At 57.2% G+C, this 7,583-nt stretch overlaps 1 long non-coding RNA gene across 1 annotated transcript; it reads right to left on the bottom strand.

Moving 5' to 3' along the window:
* Positions 1 to 2,669: 2,669 nt before the first annotated feature.
* On the bottom strand, positions 2,670 to 4,992 carry LOC141965946 (uncharacterized). Its single transcript, XR_012634529.1, has 2 exons — positions 4,936 to 4,992; positions 2,670 to 4,773 (listed from the first exon to the last, which is right to left on the bottom strand). It is a non-coding gene; the product is annotated as an uncharacterized LOC141965946 (long non-coding RNA).
* Positions 4,993 to 7,583: the final 2,591 nt, after the last annotated feature.

The following is a 7,583-nucleotide window of genomic DNA, read 5'->3' as shown; positions in this document are numbered from 1 at the left end:
GTTCAGCTATAATCTGACAGGTCAAAGTAACACCATTTTTTTTTTGAAGGGGGGCAGAAATAGGGGTTTAAGAAAGTTTTTGGCTCTGCAGCTGATGTGCCTTGGCTGGGATGCAGGATTTGGAACTGCTACAGGGGCTGGGGGACAGTGTAACTCTGCCCTGTCTCCCACTGAGGTCTGACAATCAGGTGTGTGGTTAGGGAGAGCACCATGGCTGAGGGCTAACTCTGTTTCTTCAGCTCAAGGTATTTTGCAGATTTTTTTTCATTTTGTGTCCTATAAGACATCACCCAGCTGCTGCAAAGGCAGCGGCGTTTTGTGCAGTGATAAATTACTCTCCCCCTGCCACACTGCACATCGCGGCGGGGGGGAGAGGTGTTAATCAAACTCATTTATTACCTTAAGAAATTCCCCACCCGCGAGTGACCTATATTCCTCCCGGCACGGGGGGCAGGCAGCGGCGCAGCACGCAGGCAGGTCCCCGCGCGTTATTTAACCGAGCGAGGCTCGATACCCGCTCTGGCTCCCCCGCCTTTCCGCTTTTATCTGCTCTAAAGGCTGTGTCAATAATACATTTCTGCCATTGAATATTTTATTGATGGTTTGACTTTTTTGCTGCTCACAATTCCCATTTCAAGGCTGCGTGATTGTTCCTAATTAAAATTTTATGCCCTGGGAGAAGCCTTCTTGCTACAATGGAGACGATGCTGTCCTTTTCTAGGCCACTACAGAGCAGTAGGAAGGAATTACTCATTGTTATGAGATTAAATCAAAGCAAATAAATTATTGGGTTTTTTTCCCTTAAAAAACAAACCAGAAGCCCAGCGTACGGCGCCTACTGGAGAAGGCACAAATGGCTGGGGGGTGAGGCAGGGATCCAAGCAGACCGGGTGGCTGGAGGCTGCCGGGCTGGGGGCAGCAGGGAGTCGTCTCCCGCATCCCTCAGGCGCTGTGGGGCAGCTTCTTCCTTCCCTATGGTGGGCAGGAACAGGCTTCAAGGCTTCTCTCCCTCCTCAGATGCCTCTCAGCACCAGCTCCAGCGCCACCCAAAAATCATGAAGCAAAGGATACCTGTTTTTCACTGGCGCACAGTCCCAGCATCTTTTTTTGTTTGTTTGTTTTTGAAATAAAATAAATCTGCACGCTACCTGCAGGCTCTGTCAGCACAAGGCACCATTCAGGAGCATAATTCAGCCACCTCCAGCCTCCCTGAGGTTCTTCTCTCTGCACTGCCTGATTATTTATTTATTTTTAAAATATAAGAAAAACGGCTCCCAGCTCTTCACCCATCTACGCTGACCTGTGTTGGCTCATTTGGGCCAGGCATCCTCTGCAGATGGTGGTCGGGGTGCCAGCGCTGCCCCAGGCCTCTACAGTTTCTCGAGGGCAGTGCAGCTGCAGACACTTGAAAGAGCCCCAATTCGCAGTCGTGGATTTGTACGAGTTCCTCAGTGTTTGGGTTTGGGTTCCCCCCCCCGCCCTGAATTTCAACTAGAGTGCTAGAAGCATTTGTGCTGCCTCCCAGCCCCTGGATTTGGCAGGCAGCTTTCAAAGCACACGCTTCAGCACCAGTTACATAAGGAAAGGTGTGAATGACTGGAGGAGAAAATGCCTGTTGGTTTTGCTCCCCAAGTGGTGTACAGATGCTCTGCTGCTTGCTCCTGGGTGCACAGCTCCTACGAGGGCAGTCCACTGCAGAGGGAGAAGAGAAACTATTTGAACTGGCATGTGTGTCCATGCAGGAAGGGTTGTTTGCTCTCCCCCTGATGATTTTCCTTTCTCTGTCTCAGGGTAAAGGCTGAGTGCATCTACCTTGCCCTGGAAAAAAAAAATAATCATAAAGCACTAGAGGAGGCTGGGAAATTTTCTTGTTTATGGATGAGCAAGTTTCTCTCCCAACGGAACCTCCTGCCAGCAGAAATCTCTCTCTTTTTTTTTTTCCTTTTTTTTTTTTTTTTTGGTGTATTATATAAGTCCCTGCTTGCATTTAACTAACTGACTTCCTCTTAAACAATTTATGTACTCCTCCTATTCCTGACAGGCCAGCTTGCTCCTTCAGTGAGGCTCACCACGTAGGACCTGCCCCTGGCACACATTATAGAGCGCGACAGGCGCTTCTGAGCAAGGTGCTGGAAGCATTAGGCCTGCTCACTTCCCTCTGTGAAGTACTGAAACAAGAGAACAAAATCTTTGAGGAGCACAGAGAGTCCTTTCAGCTTAACGGACCTGACATTCAGCATCTTCCCCTCCTGTAAGCACACCCTGCCTCTCCCCAAAAATCTTACAGCATCAGTTCTGAGCAAGAGCTTTTAGCACCTGACTACTCTTGTTACCAGGCTAAGTATCACCTTACAAATCTGTTTATTAGCTACTGAAAAACATGAAATCAAGGGGCGTCTTAGCCTTGGTGTGTTTTCTCATCTCTTGGGAGCACTCTGGGGCTCTTGGGCTAAGGCAGGGGTGAAGGCACCAATGCTGGGTTTCTGCCTGAGGGAGAACCCGGTGGCACCCTTCCGATCTCCTTTTCAAGCCACCTTCATTGGCTACAGAAGCAAAATAAGAGATGGGAGGCACGGGGCACGCAGTGCACATCAGAGACGTCACTGAGAAGGCACAGCCTTCCTCTTCAGCTGCTCTGGCGCCCTGGATTACAGTAATAAGCACCCAAACACTGGTGTTGCACTGTTTATTGAAGACTTCAGGTGACAGCACAGCAGGTTAGTTTTGAATCATGCCACAGGAATGTTAAAAACAGGAATTGAGCTGTATGCTCCCCCCATGGCTTACTGGAGAGAGACACCAAAAAAAAACCCCCCAAACCAAACAAACTTCACTTCAAGCCCTTGCCTTTGCTTACTGGAGTTGAACAGGATGGTGCCGTAGGTAACGGGAAGTCGGAAGCATTCATACCCCAGTGCTGCTCAGGGGACAAGTCTTGCCAGGCGACCCGCGGAGCTGCTTCTGCCAGCGGCACCTCCAGGGGTGAGTCGTCGGGCAGCACAGTCCCAAGCACGGGGCTATTTCCTCAAAGAAAAACAGAGCACCTTCATTTTCAGATACGGGTTTGTCACACGCGCGCTCTCCTGTGAAATGGGGTGGCAGGGGACTACAGAACTTCAGTTTCAACTCGCATACACAGTCACACACAGGTGTATTTGGCACCAGGCAGCCCCCTCTCCCCACTGCACTCCCGCCTGCGCAAGCCCAGCAGTGGAAGATGCTGTAGGTGCAGCTAGGGAGGAGGAAAGCTTTCTGCGGCCGAGAAAGCTGCGAACTTCTTCCCCCTCGGCCTTCAAAGAAGGCCCATTTGGCTTCTGAACAAGCATGAAAGCAGTTTTGGTAAACTGAGGCATATTTCCTCTCTTTCCAGCATGTCTGAGCACCCTGGGCTCACCCAGGCTGCACGGGGCACAGAGGGAGCTGTTTTTTCTTGCGGAAGAGCAGATGCTGCTCCGGGACCCAGAGGGAGAAACAACAAACGAGTGTGGGCAGGAGACATGGGGACAAGCAAAATTTCTCTGTGAGAGACTTTAACCATTGCTCTGCCTTCCGTGCAATTAACTACTTACTGACTAGAGCACCGCCAATTCTTTCAGATCAAGCCTTTACAACGGTCCAGGGCTACACACAAGCAGCCCAAGCATGAGTGAGAGTACCTGAGCCCTTCCAGGGAAGGCTGCCGTGAATCCTAGCTGGTTATTATGAGCTTAAGCTGCCGATAAAGCCACGCTGCGCTTCAAAAAAGACACTTTCCAACTACCCAGCTTCTTCACCGGCCCCACAAAAATCGCAAGAGAGAACTTTGTAGAAGCAATCTGCTTCGTCACTTCCTCCATTTGCAGTGACGGCCACTCTGGGTGGCTGGAGGAGTCCCTGCCCGGCTTGCCTTCCTGCTCCTCGGGGCCATGAAGTCAGAGTCCCCTGCATGACATCACAGCACGACTGTGCAAAGCAGCTCCGCCAGCGCCCAGCCAGGGCTGGGGGGCCAACAGAGCCCCGGCACAAGAAGCGGAAAGCAGTGAGCAAAGGTGAGGAGCGGGATGGAAAACAAGACAGCGATGAAAAAGGAAAGAGAGGCTTGTGTCTCCTCTTTCTTTGACAGACTAGAGAGTCTCTCTTTAAAGGTGACTCATCCGGGGCAATACCAGGCATGGTTTCTTCTGTTAACACACCCTTGGCAATAGCAGTTCGGTTAGTCACTGACCGGGTATCAAGACGTCACCGGCTGGGATGAAGTGTCTCTTTAACTTGGTACAGAGTCCACTAGCGCTTACTGACTTTGGAGAAGAGCAGGGGAGGAGAGAGGGGGGCACCCCATCCCTCCGGAGCAACTTTACCACCAACTCCTGGCGGCCCGCACGCCGCCGCGGCCCACTCCCATCCTCTCGGCTCCCGCCGGACACCCCGAGCCCCGCCGCAAGAAGCGTTCCATCCTTCCACGGCGCAGCCAAGCTGCGGAGCGCAACCCGCCGCGCACCGGGGGTCTGCCCGCCGAGGCGGGGAAGGCACCGGAGGCAGGACAGCGGCGTTGGACGGGGGTCGGGCCCCTTTGCTAGGCCGGAGCCCCTCAGCGGGGTGGCGGAGAGGGGACGCGGGCGTCAAGGTGCCGAGGCGCGGGTCCGTGGAGGCGAGGCGAGGCGAGGCGGCCGCACAGCGATGTCCGAGGAGCAGGTTAGCCGCTGTCACACGCACAGTGGAGTCGCCGAGAGCACAATGTGCGTTAGTCAGTGGCTCACCTGCTCCTGGAGGGTGACGGGGTGCGGCGGGGCCCACCTGCAGCACAGGAGACACCGGGCAGCGGGAGGAGGATGGAGGGGGGGGCGGTGTCGCGCTGTGCCCCGGGACAGGTTCCGTCGTGCCGTGCGGGGCTCGGCCGTTCCCCGGGGAGGGGTAGGGGGGGAAAGGGGGTCTCTTCCCGCCGCGGCCGCCGCTCACCTGCGCTCCCGCCGCTCCGCGCTGCCCCCGCCGCCGCCGCCGCCGCCAACTTCTGGCTCTGCCCCGGCCCGGCCCACGCCGCGCGCCGCGGCCCCTTGCCCCGCCCACCCCGCCGCACCCGCCAATCGCGACGCGGCCCGTCCGCCCGCCGGCCCCGCCCCCTCGCCGCGGCGTCCAATAGCGGCTCGATGACCGCCCGGCGGCAGCGGCGGGGCGGGGCGGGGCGGGGCAGGGCGGGGGGCGCGGCCCCCCCCGCCCCCCCGGCGGTGACAGCGGCGGGCGCGGCGCGTTCGCTTCTGCACGTCGCTGCTGCTGCGGGGAGGAACCATTTGTACCTGTTGAACCGCCGCCCGCCTCCCGCTCAGCCCGCCCCGCCGACCCCCTCCCCGCCCCCGCCGCCTCGCCTCACGCCGCCGCCCGATGACGGCGTCCCCCTCCCCCGCCGCCGCCCGCGGGGACCCCCCTTCCCCCCCTCACCGCCGCCCCGCTGCCCCCCCCCTTCTCTCCCCCCCGCCCCGTCCCCTCCGTCCCCTCCCCTCCCCGCCGCAGCCCGGCCCATGGTACGCTCCGCCGGGGCCGTGCCATCAGGGCAGTGTCGGGGCGCACGTAGGCGGTGCGCGAGGGAGAGGGGGGGCTGCCGTTAGGCCGCGGGCGGGACCGGCGGGTCCCCCCCGTATGTGTGTGTGTCCCCCCTCCGCCTTTCACACTCTTGTATAAAATCTTACATTGTTCTATTAATTTAATATTTTTTTCCGCCGTTCCCCGCCGGGTGGAAAACCCGCGTGGCCGTGGCAGTGCCGGGGGTGGGGGGTGGGTGGAGACGGTCCCAAGGGTGCTATGAGGGGGGGGGGGGGTCCCTCGGCCTCGAGACGCACCCAGAGCTTCGTACAGAAACTTCCCCAAAAAAGGGAAGGGCCTTCTGGACACTCGTAGTACCGGGAGAGCTCACTCTGGCCCGTCACCCGCAAACCAGCAGCCAAACAGTTGAAATTTTGAAAATGTTAGGGTGACTCAACGAGGATTTGCAAAGCACCAAACACAGGGCGTTACGGATGGACATAGCTCTGTCCCGTGGAGGTGAAGGACCTTGTTTGGAGACACATGGAGAGTCCAGCATCAAGCCGGCAGGCTGGTGTCCCCCCTGCCTGAAGCCACCCACCTTCCTCAAAAAGACCAGGAAAAAAAGCGGCTCGGGGAGAGTGGGACACCCATTTCATCAGGAAAAAAACACTTTGGATGCAAATGTGGCCAAAAGAGAGTGACCAAAGAGCAGCCAAACACCGCATCTCTGTTGAACTGATAACACACACTGTCTAGCAAAAGACACAAGCTCTGCATCTCTTGGGAAAACTTCCTTGGTATCAGCTCTCACGGCTGACGGGCGTTTTGCAATCTGATGCTCTTCCTGCAAGGTGCGGGGCAAGATTTGGAAGCAAAACCCAGCGCGGGCTCCCTGATAGCTGGTGGCGATTCCCCACCGACAGGATTTCCCTGCATGTTTTGCTGGAGCGCTCACCAGTCACTCATCCGTGGCTCTGCTCCCCTTGCCGGTGGGGAGGGGGGATGGGGACAGCCCCTCTTCTGCGTGACAGCCCGCAGAATGACAGCCTCTGTGGTCGGTGTGTGTGTGCTGTGTGAGGTTTTTTGTTTGGTTTTTTTTTTTCACCCAGCAGCTGTAGGGGAAAAAGTCACGTATTTTACATCTTCCCCAGCGCGGGGCTCGCGCCCAGATTGAAGCAAAATCGGCCGCAGCACACACTGGCCCCTGTGCCCTCCAGGGTAAGCCAACACAAAAAGCAAGGCACTGCCATGAAAAATACTAATTTTGTTTAAAAATAGGTACTTTGTGTGGAGTAACGTGGCTGGGAACTGCCCTGACACCTCCCTGCCAGTGCTGCTGCTCCTGCCAGGCTGCTCCACGGCATCGATGGGCTGCTGTGCTCCACCGAGTCCCTCGCCTCTTCTTCGAGGCGGTGCATTATGTTTCATCTTTATTTAAAATAAATAAATAAATAAATATTTTTTTAAAAATCCTCCTTCCCCTGCCTGTAAGTGCACAGGGAAGGAGTGTGTGTCGGAGTGGTGCTTGCACAGCTGGCTGCCTGCACAGCCAAGCCCTGTGCATTGCTCAGACCTCCCTGGGTGCTCTAGGAGAGCGGCTGGCGTAGAGCGGGGCTGGAGGGTCGCCAGGCTGTGGGGGGAAAACAGCTTGCTGGCAGCCTGGGCCAAGGGTGCAACGGGTGCTCACTCCAAAAGTGCCACTTTCTGTGCCTCTAAATGACCAGTGAGACCCCCATGGGCTCAGAGGAGGGTCCAGCATCACCCAGCCACGCTCAGGGCCTGGGGGCTCTGCAGCAGCCCTGGCGGGCGCTGTTTGCCCTCAGCCCCCACTCCCGCTCCAAGCGAGCTCACGGCTCAGCCCTTAATCTCCGGGATGAAATTTCCTGCTGACAGGGCCAGTGTTGTCCCAGGGAGAGCGCCCGCTCGTCGCAGCCCTGCAGCTCTTCCCTTTGTTCCCAGAGGGGTACTGCCAGAGCCACGATGTGTGCGGCGAGAGGGGCCCGTGGCCGCCACAGTGGGAGCGTGTGGCCGCGGCCCCTCGGCCGTCCTCACCCACCCGGGCACCGTACAGGTGCCGTCGTGCTGTG

This window comes from Athene noctua, chromosome 14 (genome assembly GCF_965140245.1).
Source record: "Athene noctua chromosome 14, bAthNoc1.hap1.1, whole genome shotgun sequence".
NCBI lineage: Eukaryota > Metazoa > Chordata > Aves > Strigiformes > Strigidae > Athene > Athene noctua.
Note: the sequence above shows the minus strand (reverse complement) of the source record. Positions and strands in the feature narration are given on the sequence as shown.